Consider the following 21818-nt stretch of genomic DNA (forward strand, 5'->3'; position numbering starts at 1 on the left):
TGTAATTTTCTTTTTTTGCAGTATCTTTGTCTGGTTTTGGTATGAGGGTGATGGTGGCCTTATAGAATGAGTTTGGGAGTGTTCCTTCCTCTGAAATTTTTTGGAAGAGTTTGAGAAAGTTTGGTGTCAGCTCTTTACTAAATGTTTGATAGAATTCACCAGTTAAGCCATCTGGTCCTGGACTTTCGTTTGTTGGAAGATTTTTAATCACAGTTTCAATTTCATTACTTGTAATTGGAGACAAAAAAGACCCTGAAGAGCCAAAGCAATTATGAGGGAAAAAAACAGAGCTGGAGGAATCAGACTCCCTGACTTCAGACTATACCACAAAGATACAATAATCAAGACAATATGGTACTGGAACAAAACAGGAAATATAGATCAGTGGAACAGGATAGAAAGCCCAGAGATAAATGCACGCTCCTATGGTCAACTAATCTATGACAAAAGAGGCAAGGATATACAATGGAGAAAAGACAGTCTCTTCAATAAGTGGTGCTGGGAAAACTGGACAGCTACATGGAAAAGGATGAAATTAGAACACTATAAAACACCATACACAAAAATAAACTCAAAATGGATTAAAGACCTAAAATGTAACACCAAACACTATAAAACTATTAGAGGAAAACACAGGAAGAACACTCTTTGACATAAATCACAGCAAGATCTTTTTTGACCCACCTCCTAGAGTAATGAGAATAAAGACAAAAATAAACAAATGGAACCTAATGAAACTTAAAAGCTTTTGCACAGCAAAGGAAACCATAAGATGAAAAGACAAGCCTCAGAATGGGAGAAAATATTTGCAAAGCAACCGACAAAGGATTAATCTCCAAAATATACAAACAGCTCATGCAGCTCAGTATCAAAAAAACAAACAACCCAATCAAAAAATGCATGGAAGACCTAAATAAACATTTCTCCATAGAAGGCATACAGGTGCCCAACAAACACATGAAAAGATGCTCAACATCACTAACTATTAGAGAAATGCAAATCAAAACTACAATGAGACATCACTTCACACCGGTCAGAATGGAAATCATCACAAAATCTACAAACAATAAATGCTGGAGAGGGTGTGGAGAAAAGGGAACCCCACTGCACCGCTGGTGGGAATGTAAATTGATACAGCCACTGTGGAGAACAGTATGGAGGGTCGTTAAAAAACTAAAAATAGAACTACCATGTGACCCAGAAATCCCACTACTGGGCATATACCCAGAGAAAACCATAATTCAAAAACACACATGCACCCTAATGTGCACTGCACCACTATTTACAACAGCCAGGTCATGGAAGCAACCTAAATGCCCATCGACAGACAAATGGATAAAGAAGATGTGGTGTATATATATATATATACACACACACACACAATGAAATATGACTCAGCCACAAAAAAAAAAGAAATTGGGTCATTTGTAGAGACATGGATGGACCTAGGGACTGTCAGACAGAATGAAGTAAGTCAGAAAGAGAAAAACAAATATCATATATCAATGTATATACATGGAATCTAGGAAACTGGTACAGATGAACCAGTTTGAAAGGCAGAAATAGAGACACAGATGTAGAGAACACATGTATGGACACCAAAGGGGGAAAGTGGTTGGGGGGTGGGGGATGGGATGAACTGGGAGATCGGGATTGACATATATACAGTAATATGCATAAAACAGACAACTAATATGTAAAAATAATAAAGTAAAAAAAAAAAAAAAAAGAAGGGGAAAGCAACAAATAGCATACAAGGGAATCCCCAGAAGGTTAACAGCTGATTTCTCAGCAGAAACCCTGCAAGCCAGAAGGGTGTGGCAGGACATATTTTAAATGATGAAAGGGGAAAACCTACAACTAAGATTACTCTACCCAGTCAGGATCTCATTCAGATTCAACATAGAAATTAAAATGTTTACAGAAAGGAAAAGCTAAGAGAATTCAGCACCACCAAACCAGCTTTACAACAAATGCTAAAGGAACTTCTCTAGGCAGGAAACACAAGAGAAGGAAAAGACCTACAAAAACAAACCCAAAACAATTAAGAAAATGGTAATAGGAAAATATATAATGATAACTACCTTAAATGTAAATGGATTAAATGCTCCCACCAAAAGACATAGATTGGCTGAATGGATACAAAAACAAGACCTGTATATATGCTGTCTACAAGAGACTCACTTCAGACCTAGAGACACATATGGACTGAAAGTGAGGCTATGGAAAAAGATATTCCATGCAAATGGAAATCAAAAGAAAGCTGGAGTAGCAATTCTCATATCAGACAAAATAGACTTTAAAATAAAGGCTATTATAGGAGACAAAGAAGGACATTACATAATGATCAAGGGATCAATCCAAGAAGAAAATATAACAATTGTAAATATTTATTCACCCAACATAAGAGCACCTCAATACCTAAGGCAAATGCTAACAGCCATTAAGAGGGAAATCGACAGTAACACAATCATATTAGGGGACTTTAAAACCCCACTTGCACCAAAGGACAGATCACCCAAAATGAAAATAAATAAGGAAACACAAGCTTTAAATGAAACATTAAATAAGATGGACTTAATTGATATTAATAGGACATTCCATCCAAAAATAACAGAATATACTTTCTTCTCAAGTGCTCATGGAACATTCTCCAGGATAGATCATATCTTGGGTCACAAATCAAGCCTTGGTAAATTTTTAAAAAGTGATATCATATCAAGTATCTGTTCCAACCACAATGCTATGAGACTAGATAGCAATTACAGAAAAATATCTGTGAAAAATACAAATGCATGGTGGCTAAACAATACACTACTAAATAACCAAGAGATCACTGAAGAAATCAAATAGCAACTCAAAAAATACCTAGAAACAAATGACAATGAAAACACAATGACCCAAAACCTATGGGATGCAGCAAAAGCAGTTCTAAGAGGAAAGTTTATAGAAATACAATTCTACCTCAAGAAACATGAAAAATCTCAAATAAAGAACCTAGTCTTACACCTAAAGCAATTAGGGAAAGAAGAACAAAAAACCAAAGTTAGCAGAAAGAAAGAAATCATAAAGATAGGATCAGCAATAAATGAAAAAGAAATGAAGGGAATAATAGCAAAGATCAATAAAACTAAAAGCTGGTTCTTTGAGAAGATAAAATTGATAAACTATTAGCCAGACTCATCAAGAAAAAAAGGGAGAAGGTTCAAATCAATAGAATTAGAAATGAAAAAGGAGAAGTAACAACTGACACTGCAGAAATACAAAGCATACTAAGAGACTACTACAAGCAACTCTATGCCAATAAAATGGACAACGTGAAAGAAATGGACAAATTCTTAGAAAAGCACAACCTTCAACGACTGAACCAGGAAGAAATAGAAAATATAAACAGACAAATCACAAGCACTGAAATTGAAAGTGTGATTAAAAATCTTCCATCAAACAAAAGCTCAGGACCAGATGGCTTCACAGGCAAATTCTATCAAACTTTTAGAGAAGAAATAACAACTATTCTTCTCAAGCTCTTTGAAAATATAGCAGAGGGAGTAACACTCTCAAACTCATTTTACAAGGCCACCATCACCCTGATACCAAAACCAGACAAGGATGTCACAAACAAAGAAAACTACAGGCCAATATCACTGATGAACATAGATGCAAAAATCCTCAACAAACTACTAGCTAACAGATTCCAACAGCACATTAAAAGGATCATACACCATGATCAAGTGGGGTTTATTCCAGGAATGCAAGGATTCTTCAATATATGCAGATCAATAAATGTGATACACTATATTAACAAAATGAAGGATAAAATCCATATGACAATCTCAATAGATGCAGAAAAAGCTTCTCACAAAATTCAACACCCATTTATGATAAAAACTCTCCAGAAAGCAGGCATAGGGGGAATCTACATGAACACAATAAAGGCCATATATGACAAACCCACAGCCAACATTGTTCTCAATGGTGAAAAACAGAAACCATTTCTTCTAAGATCAGGAACAAGACAACGTTGCCCACTCCCACCACTATTACTCAACACAGTTTTGGAAGTTTTAGCCACAGCAATCAGAGAAGAAAAAGAAATAAAAGGAATCCAAATCGGAAAAGAAGAAGTAATGCTGTCACTGTTGGCAGATGACATGATAATATACATAGAGTATCCTAAAGATGCTACCATAAAACTACTAGAGGTAATCAATGAAGTGGTAAAGTTGCAGGATACAAAATCAATGCACAGAAATATCTTGCATTCCTATGCACTAATGATGAAAAATCTGAAAGAGAAATTAAGGAAACACTCCCATTTACCGTTGCAACAAAAAGAATAAAATATCTAGTAATAAACCTACCTAAGGAGAAAGAAGACCTGTATGCAGAAAACTATAAGACACTGATGAAAGAAATCAAAGATGATACAAACAGATGGAGAGATATACCATGTCTTGGATTAGAAGAATCAACATTGTGAAAATGACTATACTACCCAAAGCAATCTACAGATTCAATGCAACCCCTATCAAATTACCAATGGCATTTTTCACAGAACTAGAGGAAAGAATTTCACAGTTTTTATGGAAACACAAAAGACCCCGAATAGCCAAAGCAATCTTGAGAAAGAAAAACAGAGCTGGAGGAATCAGGCTCACTGACTTCAGACTACTACAAAGCTACAGTAATCAACACAGTATGGTACTGGAACAAAAGCAGAAATATAGATCAATGAAACAGGATAGAAAGCCTAGAGATAAACCCATGCACCTATGGTCACCTTATCTCTGATAAAGGAGGCAAGAATATACAATACAATATATATACTGAGAAAAGACAGCCTCTTCAATAAGTGGTGCTGGACAGCTACATGGAAAGAATGAAATTAGAACACTCCTTAACACCATACACAAAAATAAACTCACAATGGATTAAAAACCTAAATTTAAGGCCAGAAACTGTAAAACTCTTAGAGGAAAACATAGGCAGAACACTCTGTGACATAAATCACAACAAGATCCTTTTTGAGCCACCTCCTAGAGTAAGGGAAATAAAAACAAAAATAAACAAATGGGAAATAATGAAACTTAAAAGCTTTTGCACAGCAAAGGAAACCATAAATAAGATGAAAAGACAACCCTCAGAATGGGAGAAAATATTTGCAAACGAAGCAACTGACAAAGAATTAATCTCCAAAATATATAAGCAGCTCAGTATCAAAAAAACAAACAACCCAATCCAAAAATGGGCAGAAGACCTAAATAGACATTTCTCCAAAGAAGATACACAGATTGCCAACAAACACATGAAAATACAATCAACATCACTAATCATTAGAGAAATGTAAATCAAAACCACAATGAGGTATCACCTCACACCAGTCAGAATGGCCTTCATATCTACTAACAATAAATGCTTAAGTGGGTGTGGAGAAAAAGGAACCCTCTTGCATTGTTGGTGGGAATGTAAATTGATACAGCCACTATGGAGAACAGTATGGAGGTTCCTTAAAAAACTACAAATAGAACTACCATACGACCCAGCACTCCCACTACTGGGCTGAGAAAACCACAATTCAAAAAGAGTCATGTACCACAATGTTCATTGCAGCACTATTTACAATAGCCAGGACATGGAAGCAACCTAAGTACCCATGGACAGATGAATGGATAAAGAAGATGTGGCACATATATACAATGGAATATTACTCAGCCATAAAAAGAAATGGAGTTATTTGTAGTGAGGTGGATGCACCTAGAGACTGTTATTCAGAGTGAAGTAAGTCAGAAAGAGAAAAACAAATACCGTATGCTAACACATATATATGGAATCTAAAAAAAAAATGGTTCTGATGAACCTAGGGGCAGGACAGGAATAAAGACACAGACGTACAGAATGGACTTGAGGACATGAGGAGGGGGAAGGGTAAACTTGGACGAAGTGAGAGAGTAGCGTTGACATATATACACTACCAAATGTAAAATAGATAGCTAGTGGGAAGCAGCTGCATAGCACAGGGAGATCAGCTCGGTACTTTGCAACCACCTAGAGGGGTGGGATAGGGAGGGTGGGAGGGAAACGCAAGAGGGAGGGGATATGGAGATATATGTATACATATAGCTGATTCATTTTGTTATACAGCAGAAACTAACACAACATTGTAAAGCAATTATACTCCAACAAAGATGTTAAAAAAAGAAAAAAGTTATTCTAGCAACTATGCAGAGAATGACTTGTAGGGTGCTGTGGTATAGGGAAGATGAAAGCAAAGAGAAATTTATGAGCTATTGAAGATATGAAGTATTGAAGCAAGCGAGAGATGATGGTGGTTTGGACCAGGGAAACACCAGCAAAAATGCTGAGTGGTTTAGGATGTAGAGCTGAGGGAAATTTGCCAATGGATTTACTGTAGGTTTGAAGGAAACTGTGGATGTCTCCATGGGTTTGGCCTGAGCAACTGTGTGATGAAGATCTATTAACTAAGATGATCAATATTTGATAAGGAAAATTGTTGGAGGGCAAGGACAAGGACATGTAAAGTTTGAGATGAGTATAATGCATCTGTGGTAAGATATTTTAAGCATGTTTTCATGTAAAATTTCTAACTTTTTATTTTGAAAAATCTAAATACACCCAGAAGAAGAGAGAATAATGTAATAGATTCTATGACCCACCATCTGGCTTCAACAACTATTATTTTTTGGCAAATCATATTTCATCTGTATCCCCCCCCACACAGTTGCCCCACCTCACACCTCACCCCACTCTACTGATGTCTTTTAGACTAACTTCCAGACATCATAGCATTTTATCCATAAATTCTTTGGTAATATCTAATATTTAAACATTTCTTTCATAACATATACATAAAGCCATTATCAAACTTTAAAAAATTACATTAATTTCTTTATAGCCTCAGCAATCTAGTCATTGTTAAAAATTTTCCAGTTGCTGGAATAGAAAAGAGAGCCCAGAAATAAACCCTCGCATACGTAGTCAAATGATTTTCAAGAAGGGTTTCAAGAACTTTCAATAGAGAAAGGATAGTCTTTTCAACAAATGGTGCTTGGAAAACTGATATCCACATGCAAAAGTATGAGGTTGTACCCTTATTTAACACTATATTCAAAAATTAACTCAAAATGGATGAAAGACCTAAACATAAGAATTAAAACTGTAAAAATCTTAGAAGAAAACAAAGAAAAGCTTCATGACATTCGATTTGGCAATGATTTCTTAGGTATGACAGCAAGAGAAAAATAGATCTATTGCACTTTATCAAAACTTAAAGCTTTTGTATGTCAAAAGACTGTATCAACATAGTGAAAAGGCAACTCACAGAATGGGAGAAAATATTTGCAAATCATATATCTGATAAAGGGTTAATATCCAAAATAAATCAATCAAGAACTCATACAACTCAACTACTACAACAAAAAGAAACAATCTGATTACAAAATGGACAAAGGAGTTGAATACATTTCTTCAAAGAAGATATACAGATGACCAATGAACACAAAGATGCTCAACCTCAAAAATCAAAACCATAATGAAATAACCATAATGAAATAACACCTCATGCCTATTAGGATGGCAATTATCAAAAAACTAGAAAATAACAAGTGTTGGGGAGAATTTGGAGAAATTGGAACCTTAATGCATTGCTGATGGGAAGGTAAAATGGTTCAGCCATTGTAGAAAACAGTATGGCAATTCCTCCAAAAATTAAAAAATAGAGCTACCATATGATCCAGAAATTTCCATTGTGGTTATATACCCAAAAGAACTGAAAGCAGGAACGCATATTTGTACACCTATGTTCACAGCAGCATTATTCACAATGATCAAGTGGTGGAAGCAGCTCAAGTGTTCACTGATGGATAAATGGGTAAATAAAATGTAGCTTATTTAGCCTTCAAAAGGAAGTAAGTTCTGACACATGTTACAATACAGATAAACCTTGAAGACATTATGCTAAGTAAAATAACCTGCTCACAAAAAGAAATATTACAATATTTGAAATATTACAATATTACAATATATGATTCCACTCATATGAGTAGTCAAATTCATAGAGACAGAAAGTAGAATAGTAGTTGCCAGGAAGGGGGAGATAAGCAGTCATGTTTTAACAGGTATAAGGTTTCAGTTTGGGAAGATGAAAAATAATTCTGGAGATGGATGGTGGTGATGGTTGCACAACAATGTGAATGTACTTAATGCCCCTGAACCGCACGCTTAAAAATGGTGAAAATGGTGATTTTTTAAAAATTGAGCTATAACTAACATATAAAATCAGTTTCAGGTATACAACTAATGATTTGATATTTGTATAAATTGCAAAACGATCACCATAATAGTAAACATCTGTCACTTTACATAGTTCCAAAAAATTTTTTTTCTTGTGGTGAGAACTTGTAAGATCTACTCTCTTAGTAACTTTTAAATATGAAATAAAGTATTATTAACTATAGTCACCATGTACATTACATCCCCATGACTTATTTATTTTATAGTTGAAAGTCTGTACCTTTTGACCCTCTTCACCCATTTTTTCCCACCCTCCTCATTCCTCCCACCTTGCCTCTGGGAACCACCAATCAATTCTCTGTATCTAGGAGCTTGGTTATTTTGGTTTTTTATTTTTGTTTTTTAGATTCCACATATAAGTGAAATCATATGGTATTTTTCTTTTTCTGTCTGACTCATTTCACTTAGCATAATGCCCTCGAGGTCCAACCATGCTGTCAGAAATGGCAAGAATTATTTTCTTTCCTTTTTTATTTTTCAAATTCTATTCCCATTTAAGTTGTAACATAATATTGATCAGAGTTCCCTGTGATATACAGTAGGTCCTTGTTGGAGATCCATTTTAAATATAGCAGTGTGTACATGTTAGTCCCAAACTCCCTAACTATCCTTCCACCCCACACCCTTCCCCCCGGTAATCATAAGTTCCTTCTCTAAGTCTGTGAATCTGCTTCTGTTTCGTAAATCAGTTCATTTGTATGATTTTTTTTAATTTTAGGTTTTGCATATAAGCGTTATCTTGTGATATTTTTCTTTCTCTATCTGACTTACATCACTTACAGTATGACAGTCTCTAGGTCCATCCATGTTGCTGCAAATGGCATTATTTCATTCTTTTTAATGACTGAGTAATATTCTATTGTATATATGTACCACATCTTCTTTACCCATTAGAAACGGCAAGATTTCTTTCTTTTTATGGCTGAATAATATTCCATTGTATATATGCACATTTTCTTTATCCATTCATCCATTAATGGACATTTAGGTTGTTTCCATTAAAATGGTAAATTTTATGTTAAATTTTATGGTACACTACCACAATTTTTTAAATTTCCAACTGCTTCATAAATTGTCTGTTTGAATAAGAATCCAAAGTCCATGTGCTGCATTTGATTAACTGGTCTCCTAAGTCTCTATTAACTGACACCAATTCCCTCTCACCTACCCACTGTTTTAAAGTCACATGAAACAAAAATGGTAACCAACAAGGACCTACTGTATAGCACAGGGAACTCTGCTCAATTTTAAGTGGTAACCTGGATGGGAGGGGAGTCTGCCAGAGAATGGATACATGTTTATGTATGGCTGAATCGCTTTCCTGTGCACCTGAAACTATCACAACATTGTTAATCGGCTATACTCCAATATAAAATAAGAAGTTTTTTTAAAAGTTACATGAAATAATCCCCTGTGTTATTAAGACACAGATCTACTAATTTGAAATACATTTGTTTTATTTTGCTTCATTTTGTTTCCAGTTTTTGTGGATTGCCTTATTTGTTGTTTCCATTTTTATCTAATTTTCTTTTAAGATTGGGTAAAAACATTTACATGACTCCAAGGTCAAACTATACAAACTGCATTTAGAGAAGTCTAGCATCAACTTTTCTCCCCACCACCCCAATACCTACCTCCTCACCAGATAACCATTTACAGTAGTTCTTTGTTTCTCTTTCCATTGTTTTATTAATATATGCAAATACAAATATATATTCATATCCCTTTCCCCTTCTTAGATAAAAGCTAGCATATTATAGACAGTGTTCTGCCCTTCATGTTTTTCACCTAATAATTTTTCACAGCAGGAAACTGAGATAATTTTCATTCTTTGTAACTACTTCATGGTCCTCCATTGCATGGATGTACCATGGTTTATTTCAACTAGTCTCTTATTGTTGGATGTTTGAGTTGTTTTCTATTTTGCTATTACAAATTAGTGTCACTAAGAATTGCCTTGTATATATGTCATTCCATGCTTTTCCTGGTGGATCTTTAGGAAAGATTCCTCGAAGTGGGGTTGCTGGGTCAAAGCATAAATACTATGTAATATTGCTAGATATAAACAAGTTTCTTTCACCAGGGCTATACTCCCATCAGCAAAGTATGGGAGTGCCTATTTTCCCACAGCCTTGCCAACAGAATGCAATTGTTACACTCTTGGATTTTTGCCAATTTGATAGATGAGAGATAAAGTTTTAATGTAGTTTTAATTTTCATCCCTCTCATTAAGAGCAAGTTTGAGCATCTTTTTCTATCTTTAAAATACTATTTGTATTTCTTTTCCTGTGAATTGTGTGTATATAGTTCTTGTCCAGTTGTATAATGTTGTTTGTTTTCTTCTCACTTTGTAGAGTCCTTTAGATATTAGGGATATTAACCCCTTTTCTGCAAGAGAAGTTATAAATATTTCCCCAGATGTCACTTGTATTTTTACTTTGCTTTTAGTGGCTATTTGCCATGTGGAATTTTTTTAAATATAGCCAAATTTATCAGACTTTTCACTTAACTTGAGATATTTTCACTTAGTCACATGTTATAAAGGATTCACCCATGCTTTCTTCTAGTATTTGTATAGTTTTATTTTTTACATTCAGATCTTTTACCCATTTAGAATCTATACTGGTATATGGTATGCAGATGAATCCATTTTTATCTTTTTCATATGGCTATCCAGATATCCCAACATCGCTTTTTAAAAACTCTGTATTTCTTCACTGATTTCAGACACTGCCTTTATCATGGTCTAAATTTCCATGTGCAATTAGATTTATTTCTGGATTTTTTAATTTGGTTCTATTAGTTTGTTTGTTTATTCAATTGCCAATATAATATCCTTCTAATTATAGAGATTTTTGTAATATGTTTTAACATCTGGTTTAAGATTTCACACCCCCATTGTTTTCTTTTTTAAAGTTTTCCAGGCTATTTATGTTTAATTGCTTTTCCAAATGAAATACATAATCTATTTGTTTAGCTTCAAGAAAAAAGCCTGATAATGTGTATTATCAGAAAAGATATTTTACAATATTTAGTCTTCTTATTCAAACTGATGGTATGGCTTACTACTTGTTCATGTTTCATTTCTGTCATTCAGATATATTTTATAGTTTCTTCATATATGTTTTGGTCATTTCTTATTAAATTTATACTAGGTACTTTTGTTGTTATTTTTGTTGCAATTATGAAATTGGTCTTTATATCTTACAACCAGTTATTATTTTTACATATGAAAGCCGTTGATTTTTATGTATTGATTTTATAACCTGCTATTTTACTAAATTCTCTTAAGTGTATTGGTAGATTTTTTCAAAGATTTTTTGTTTTTCAGATATATAACAATATAATCTATAAAGATTATTTTACCTTTTCTTTTCTAATTCATATGCCTCTCCCTGGGGGCACTGGATGACAATTTGAAAGGTAATAAGGATATTGGCCATCCTTGTTGTATTCCTGACTTTGGCAGACGTTTGTTTCCTCATTAAGTAAGGTGCTGGCTTTGGGGATGAGATAACATATAATTTTCTGATGCATTTTTAACTCCTAGTAAATGTCGCTCTCTCTTTATTGTGGCTAAGATGATACTTCAGGATTAGAGAAGAAGTCACCAAGAAGAGTCATTTTTCAAATGTTAATGTACATGCAGATTGATCAGCAGGAGATCCTGTTTAAGTACAGATTCTGATTCAGCAGGTATGAGCTGGGAGCTGAGATTCTGTATTTTTAACAAGCTCCCAGGATAGTCTGGGCTGCTGCTGCCCAAATTGGACCACACTCAGAGTAGCATGATCTAAAAGAGAGATAAGATTTTCTACTTTGATTTTCAAAATAAACTTTAAAATAATTCAAAGTAGAAGAAATAATCATAAAAATTCTGGCTTTCAATTTTAAGAGCCAGACACTTAAAAGAGAATTGAGGGTTTGTTTGTTTTAGAAAATCTCCCAAAGCTGATCTTTTAACTCGCTATGGACCAAGCCTGAAGAACTAGTGTAGAGGTTTCCTCATTAGACACAGAGTAGCCAGATGCAAGATATGACAAAAGGGTGGCTTCCTGCCACATAGGAAGGGGAAGAAAGTACTTTCTGCAGCTGTGGGGAGGAGTCTGAGGAGATAGAGTTGAGATGTGTAGTTCCTGCAGCCTTTGTCAGAAAACCTCCCTAGGGCACCGGGAATAGAAAAGCACAGATAGCTCAAAGGGAAATTCCAAGAAAAGAGGGAATGCAGGATTAGGTCCCGCTCACTAGTACATTACAAGACCCTTACAGGCACAAAGGCCAATGTCCAAAGCCCTCACGGAATGAGACTCTTTAGCAGAGACTAGCCAGGCTCAAAGGACTAAGACCAGACACACCTTTCCCAGTGCCAGAATAAGAATTTACTGTTGGTATTGGGTCTGGATTTCAAACACAAAAAAATATTAAATGAACGTGAAACAGAGAGATTCAATCCATTCATCCATCCATTCATCCACTCTGCAAACTGAGTATTTATTATGTATCAGGTGCTAGAGACAAAATAAATAAGATAAACAGAGCTTTTGACCTCATGGAGCTTAAAGTCAATAATATCTAACATCTATTAGCAATGGTACTTTACACAGGGATATATATCTGAAAATCTGCATACCCAAACCTGCTTCTGGCAATCTAATTCGATGGGTCTGGGAAGGACCGGGGAAAGTATATTTTTAAAGTGCCCAGGTATTTCTGATGCTCAATTCTAGTTTCAGCACTTATATATCAGTATTTAATTTCCCAACTAATCATTTAAAACTATAAATTTAAAGTTATGAGTATGTGGTAAATATTTTATATTCTTTTTGAGTTCTAAAAGACATTTCTGGATATATGAAAATTATTTTTTAGAAGACTTCTTAAATTAGTCATACTTTATTTTGAGACAAAGCTTCACAATCTTTTAAATTCCTAACAGGCAGAAATCGAGATACAAATATAGGACATTTTTAAATTAACACTGTTTCTTTTAATAATTTAAGCCAATTAGTATTTGTATATTTAGTAATACTGTGAAAAGGAAGTTCTCGGGTTGAAATAGTAATTCTGTGAAAAACTGTTAAGTGTATATATTTTTATATTTGGGGTGCAAATGCATGTGTATGTGTGTATGATTGTCCTATATTTGCAAATTCTAAATCTTGGCATATATTGATGTTTAGGAAATAAAATTATTTATAAGATTTTCTTGTATATAAAAATACATATTTTTCCAGTAAAGACATCACTTTAATCCAGACTTCCTCCTGGAATCTTCTCCAAGATCCACTTTCCCATCCACAATCACACCCTAGATTTTGATTGTGCTGACAATGGCAACAATGGTTGTTGCTCTATTGCGTTGCCTCAGCATAATTGCCCAAACAACTCTGAAAGGGAAATTTGATCACAGAGGCCTAAATGAAGTCTGATATTTCTAAGACCTTGCTCAAATGTCATCCTTCTATTAGTTACCATACCCTATTATACTTCTTGCCACATTACATCGTGGCTTACCAGTTTACGAGTCTGTCTCAACTAGACTATAAGGAGAGGTTCTTGATCTTATTTAAGTCTGACACATCAGTAAATCAATAAATGCTTAAGAAATAAATGAATGATTAAACGTGCACTTCCTATCTTCCTTAAAGCTGTAATTTAACCACCAGCATTTAGACAGCCTTCATCTTTTGTGCTCCTGAAATTTGGCTTTATAATCAAGCTCACCTATATAGGGCTTAGGTCTCTTACTTCCTCTGTGAACTGTTTCTTTATCCTGGAGGCACAGAACCCACTGGGCTAAGCAGTGGGAAGAAGCCTCTCTACCTTCCAGAATCTGCTCTCAGGAAACCAACAAAACCACAGATGTGAAAGCCAGTTCGTGTATCTGTGATATAAGAAAAACAAATAAAATGGAAACTCTTACAGAGTAGTTGCATCAAGTGTCTTTACAATAGTTTTACACTTACCCACTAAGCCAACATTATACTCTTTTCCCTTCGTCAAGCCTAATGGTTTTGCTTTAAGTCGTCTTTTTATAATCCAGAGACTAACAACTTTCCTGAGACAACGTTAACTGTTTTTTATCTGAATTGCTTGAGGAAGGAACAATAGAGTTAGGTATACCAAATAAAGTGAAGACCCAAACACTGGAGATATAGAAGGAAAAGAGGCCAAATAGGTGTGCCCAGGTTTTTTCTAAAGCAAATCTTTTCCACAGCCATGAGTAGACTTCCAATTGGTCAGACTCCTTTAACTCAAAATCTTAGAAACAATTAGAGTATTTTTAGAGAGAGTTGCAAAGACAATGTACATGAGGAAATATTGCCCCCAAAATCTGAGCAATCCTAGAGGTGTAGGGGGACAAGAATTGAATCCAGAAAAATAAACTAAGGCACGGAAACACAGGAAAGTAAAATTCTCATAACTCTGCACCAAAGTCTGGAAATGCAGAGTCAGCAAGAACAACAACAGAAAATAAAGTTAAATTCTATGTCTTAGGTATGAGCTTGATTCAGCTGGGATTTGGCATCCTTATACCCTCAGGTGTGTACCGTAATGAAAAGAGGGTAGGAGGTAATTGTGGGTGAGCCATTATCCTATTTCAGTACTGGGATCACCAAAAGTCACCCCCAAAACATAAGCAACTTAAGAGAGACATCAGGGCTTCTGGGGGTCATGGGTACAGAAGGGATAGTTTAAGCTACAATAGTGAGTGAAAGATTAATATAATATATACTGTACAAATACACTTCATTTTTTAGCATTTTTGGCATTTGGTAATGTTTTTTTGTGACATATTTGATATGGAAATATCTCCAGAGCAAAGAAATATTCCCTAGAAACAAATCTGTTTCCATTTTGTGTTTTTATATTGACTGCTGTTCTAGAGGAAAACTGTCAGAAAATAACTTTATAGAATATTCTTCGAAGCCATTGCCTTGGGAAAAGTTTTACAGATGAATTTATTGAAAAAATATTTCTTAGATACAAAAATAGTACCATATTAACTGGTACAAAATGAATGTGGAAAGTGTCAGAAGAGGGAGGGAAAGAATTCAGTAAGCCAGCTTGATTGGGCCACTGAATGAGAAAAGAATTTGAAGTCTTAAGACTTGGGAAAAAGTCCCAGTTCTGCCACTAGTACTTCTATTTACCCATCCGGGGGAAAATAATGATTATACTACATCACGAAGTTTTATGAGAATCAAATAAGATACTCTGTGTGTAGAAGTGATGTCAACAAGATGGCAAAATAGGAGGTTCTGCCTTCATACCCTCACAGAAACACTAATCTGAAAACTATCAAGAGATAAGAGTACCTGCCAAGAGCTCCAGAATCCAGATGAGAGATTACAGCACCATGTAGAGTACAGAAATGAAAAGAGATGCATTGAAGAGGGTAGGAAGGACAGTTTCACTTTACCTGCAACCACTTCTTCAAATGCACCTACACCAACACAAGGTTACAAGGATCATGAAGAATCAGAGAAACATGACACCACCTAAGGAACAAAATAAAGCACCAGTAACTGGCCCTAAAGAAATGGAGGTCTATGAACCACCTGACAAATAATTCAGGACACTCAAAGAAGCTCAGTGATCTACAAGGGAATATAGATAGAGAAGTAAATGAAATCAGAAAAACAATACATGAACAAAATAAGAAGCTTAACAAAGAGATAGATATCATAAAAAAGAACCAAACAGAAATTCTGGAATTGAAGAACCAATAATTGAACTAAAAAATTCAATAGAGAGCTTCAACAACAGAAGAAAGAATCAATGAACTCAAGAACAAGTCATTTGATATTACCCAGTCAGAGGAACAAAAAGAAAGAAAAGGAGTGAAGAAAGCCTATGGGACTTATGAGACATCATCAACTTAACCAACATATGCATATGGCAGTCCCAGAAGGAGAAGAGAAGAAGAGAAGGGCAGAAAGCTTATTTAAAGAAATAATAGGGGCTTCCCTGGTGGCACAGTGGTTAATAATCCACCTGCCAATGTAGGGGACACAGGTTCGAGCTCTGGTCTGGGAAGATCCCACATGCCACAGAGCAATTAAGCCCATGTGCCACAACTACTGAACCTGTGCTCCACAAGCACTAAGGCTGCATGCTACAACTACTGAAGCCCACGCACCTAGAGCCCATGCTCCGCAACAAGAGAAGCCACCGCAATGAGAAGCCTGCACACCGCAATGAAGAGTAGCCCCCACTCGCCACAGCTAGAGAAAGCCCATGCGCAGCAACAAAGACCCAATGCAGCCAAAAATAAATAAATAAATGTTTTTTAAAAGACATAATGGAAGGGACTTCCCTGGTGGCGCAGTTGTTAAGAATCCACCTGCCAGTGCAGGGGACATGGGTTTGAGCCCTCGTTTGGGAAGATCCCACATGCCATGGAGCAACTAAGTCTGTGCACCACAACTACTGAGCCCACGCACCACAGCTACTGAAGCCCATGCGCCTAGAGCCTGTGCTCCACAACAAGAGAAGCCACCACAATGAGAAGCCTGCACACCGCAACAAAGAGTAGCCCCTGCTCGCTGCAAATGGAGAAAACTCGCATGTAGCAATGAAGACCCAACACAGCCAAAAACTAAAATAAATATTTTTTTTTAAAAAAGAAATAATGGGAAAAATCTACCCAAACTGGGGAGGAAAATGGTTATCTAAATTTGTGAAGCCCAAAAGACCCCAAATAGTTAAAACCTAAAGGCACCTACACTGACACTTAACATAATTAAATTGTGAAAAAATCAAAAAATGAGAATTTTGAAATAAGCAGAAGAAAAGGGACCTTGTCACATACAAGGGAATCCCCATAACACTTTAAGCATATTTCTTGGCAGAAATCTTGCAGGCTAGGAAAGAGTTAGATGATCTATTCAAAGTGATGAAAGAATAAAACGCTGCCAACCAAGAATACTACACCTGGTAAAACTGTTTTTCAAAAATTAAGGAGAAATGATAACTTTCTGAGACAAAGAAGACCAGTCCTACAAGAAGTGGTAAAGTGATTTATTTCAAGTTAAAATGAAAGGGCACTAAAAAAGCAACATGAAAACATATGAAAGTATAAATCTTACAAGTAAAGGTAAATGTATAGACAAATACAGAATAATGTAATTCTGTAAGGGTGGTGCATTAATCACTTTTAACCCTAGTATAAAAGTTAAAAAACAAAAGTATTAAGAGTAACTATGGGGGCTTCCCTGGTGGCGCAGTGACTGAGAGTCTGCCTGCCAGTGCAGGGGACACGGGTTTGGGCCCTGGTCTGGGAGGATCCCGCATGCCGCGGAGTGGCGGAGCCCATGAGCCATTGCCGCTGAGCCTGCACGTCCGGAGCCTGTGCTCCGCAGCGGGGGGGGGGGGCCGCGGCAGTGAGGGGCCCGCGCACCATGGTGAGGAGTGGCCCCCACTCGCCACGACTGGAGGGAACCCACGCACAGAGGCGGGGACCCAGCACAGCCAAAAATAAATAAATAAATAAATAAATAAAATTTAAAAACATAAAGAAAAAGAGTATGAGCACAAAAATTTGGTTAATGAATATGCAATATAAAAAAAGCAAATTCTGACATCAATAAGATAAATGTGTTGGTGGGGAATAGAAGTGTTGAACTTTTATATGCAATTGAAGTTAAGTTGCTATCAGCTCAAAATAAACTATTATAACAATAAGAAATTTCATGCAAGCCTCGTGGTAGTCACAAAGAAAAACCTACAGCAGATACAAAAAAGGTGAGAAGGATCAAAGTATATCACTACAAAAAAATAATCATCAAATCAGAGAGAAAGACGGGAAGAACAAAAAAACTACAAAACAGACAGTAAGCAATCAAGAAAATGGCAATAGTAAGACCTTATCTATCAATAATTACTCTAAATATAAATGGATTAAACCCAGCAATCAAAAGATAGAGTGGTAGAATGGATTAAAAAATAAGATCCTACTACACACTGTCAACAAGAGATCCATTTTAGATTTAAGAATATAAAATATAGGCCAAAAATGAAGGGATGGAAAATGATATTCCATGCAAATGATAACCAAATGAAAGCAGAGGTGGCTATACTTATATCAAACAAAATACAAGTCCAAAACTGTTGCAAGAGACAAAGAAGGTCATTACATAATGATAAAAGGGTCAATTCAACAGGAAGATATAACAAATATAAATATATATGTACCCAATATCAGAGTATCAAAATTTATAAAGCAATCAAAGACAGATCTGAAGGAACAAATAGACAGCATTACAATAATAATAGGAGACTTAAATAATCCACTTGCAATAATGGTCAAATCATCCAGACAGAAAATCAATAAGGAAACAGCAGACTTGAACTATGATATAGACCAAACTAATCTAAAAGACATATACAAAACATTCTTCCCAACAGCAGCAGAACATACATTCTTCTCAAGTGCACATGGAACAGTCTCCAAGATAGGTCATGAAACAAGTCTTAACAAATTTAAGAAGACTGAAATCGTTCCAAGTATCTTTTCTAACCACAATGGAACAAAACTAGAGTTCAAAAAAAGAAAATGGAAAAAAATCACAAATACATGGAAATTAAACAACACACTCTTGAACCTCTGGGTCAAAGAAGAAGTCAAAAAAGGAAATTAGAAAATATCATGAGGCAAATGAAAACAAAAAAACAACATACCACAGGCAAATTTATAGCGATAAATGCCTGCATTAAAAAAGAAGAAAAAATTTTTATAAACAACGTAACATTACACCTCAAAGAACTAGAAAAAGAACACACTGACTCCAAAGTTAGCAGAAAGAAGGAAATAATATTAGAGCAGAAATAAATGAAATAGAGAATTTAAAAAACAATAAAATAAATTGATGAAACTAAGGCTTAGTTCTTTTAAAAAATAAACAAAACAACAAATCCTTAGCTAAACTAAGAAAAAAAAAGAATTAAATAAGTAAAATCAGAAATAGAAGAGGAGACAACCAATGCCATGGAAATTTTTTAAAAGATAGTAAGAGACTATTATGAACAACTATATGCCAACAAATTGAAAGTCCTAGAAGAAATGGATAAATTTCTACAAACATACAGCCAACCAAGACTGGATCAAGAAGAAATAGAAAGCCTGAACAGACCAATAACAAATAAGGAGATTGAATCAGTAATAAAAGAACTTCCCAACAAAGAAAAGCCCTGCACCAGATGACTTCATAGGCAAATTCTACCAAACATTTAAAGAAGAATTAATACCAATCTTTCTCAAACTTTTCCAAAAAATAGGAGGGAATATTTCCAAACTCTTTTTACCAAGCCAGCATTACCCTGAAAGCAAAGCCAGACAAAGACACCATAAGAAAATAAAATATAGGCCAATATCCCTGATGAATATGGATGAAAAAATCCTCAACAAAATATTAGCAAACCAAATTCAACAACACATGAAGAGGGTCATACATCATGACCAAGAGTGATTCATCCCTGGGATGCATGGATGGTTCAACATATGCAAATAAATCAATGTGATACACCACATTAGCAGAATTAAGGAGAAAATCGCATGGTCATCTCAATAGATACAGGAAAAGCAGTTGACAAAATTCACTACTCATTCAGGATAAAAACTCTCAACAAATTAGGTATAGAAGGAATTTAACCTCAACATAATAAAGGCAATATATGAAACACCCACAGCTAACATCATACTCAATATAGAAAAACTTAAAGATTTTCCTCTAAGGCAAAGATAATCACTTTTGCCACTTCTATTCAACATAGTACTAGGTGTCCTAGCCAGAGCAATTAGGCAAGAAACAGAAATGAAAGGCATCCAAATCAAAATGGAAGAAGTAAAATTATCTCTGCTTGCAGATGACACAATCTTATATTCAGAAAACCCTAAAGACTCTGCAAAAAAATCATTATAACTAATAAATGAACTCAGCATAATTGCAGGATATGAAAATCAATGTAAATAAGTTGCACTTTTATACACTAACAACAAATTATCCAAAAAGGAAATCAATAATCTCATTTACAAAAGCATCAAAAACAATAAAATACTTAGGAATAAACTTAACCAAGGAGGTGAAAAATCTGTACACTGAAAACTGTAAGACATGATGAAAGAAACTGAAGAAGACAAAAATAAGTGGAAAGATATTCTGTGTTCATGGATTGGAAGAGTACTGTTAAAATGTCTATATTACTGAAAGTGTCTACAGATTCAGTGCAATCCCTATCAAAATCCCAATATCATTTTTCACAGAAATAGAACAAGAAATCCTAAAATTTGTATGGAACCACAAAAGAACCTAAATAGTCAAAGAAATCTCGAGAAAGAACAAAGATAGAGGCATCACACTTCCTGATTTCAAAATATATTACAAAGCTACAGTAATCAGAACAGTAATGTACTGACATGAACACATATATACCCCAACAGAATAGACTAGAGAGCTGAGAAATAAACCCATGCATATATGGTCAACTGGTTTTGACAAGGATGCCAAGAATAAACAATGGGAAAGTATATTCTCTTCAAAAAATAGTGTTGGGAAAACTGGATATCCTCATTCAAAAGAATGAAATTGGCCGCTTATCTCACACCATACCCAAAGATCAACTCAAAATGGATTAAACATTTAAACATAAGACCATAAAATCCCTAGAAGAAAACAAAGGGAAAGAGCTTATTGACATTGGCCTTGGCAGTTTCTTGAATATGACAACAAAACACAGGCAACAAAAGAAAAAATAGACAAGCCACATTATATCAAACAAAAATCTTCTCTATAGCAAAGGAAACAATTAACAAATGAAAAGACAATCTACAGAATGAGAGAAAATATTTGCTGCTCATTTGTCTGATAAAGGGTTAATATCCCAAGTATATAAGGAATTCCTACAACTCAATAGCAAAATAAACCAAATAACCCAACTTAAAAATGGGCAAAGGAACTGAATAGGCATTTCTCCAAAGGAGACATATAAATGATCAATGGGTACATAAAAAGATGCTCAACATCACTAATCACCAGGGAAATGCAAATCAAAACCACAGTGAGATAACACCTCACACCTGTTAGAATGGCGTGCATATATATATATATATATATATATATATATATATATATAATATATATATGTATATATATATATTTTTTAAAGATAACAAATGTTGGTGAGGATGTGGAGAAAGGAACCCTGGTGCACTGCTGGTGGTATGTAAATTGGTTCAGCTGCTATAGAAAACAAGTTCCTCAAAAAATTAAAAATAGAACCACCATATCATCCAGCAAATCCATTCTGGGTAAATTTCCAAAGGAACTGAAATCAGTGTCTTGAAGACATGTCTGCATGTTCATTGCAGCATTATTCACAACAGCAAAGATATGGAAACAACCTAAGTGTCCACTGATGGATGAATGTTTAAAGAAAATGTTGTATATAAATACAATGGAATTTTATTCAGCCTTTAAAAAGAAGAAAACCCTGCCATCTGTGACATG

The sequence above is a fragment of the Monodon monoceros genome, unplaced genomic scaffold (assembly GCF_005190385.1).
Source record: "Monodon monoceros isolate NGI ecotype Baffin Bay Population unplaced genomic scaffold, NGI_Narwhal_1 Super_Scaffold_6, whole genome shotgun sequence".
NCBI classification, from domain to species: Eukaryota; Metazoa; Chordata; class Mammalia; order Artiodactyla; family Monodontidae; genus Monodon; species Monodon monoceros.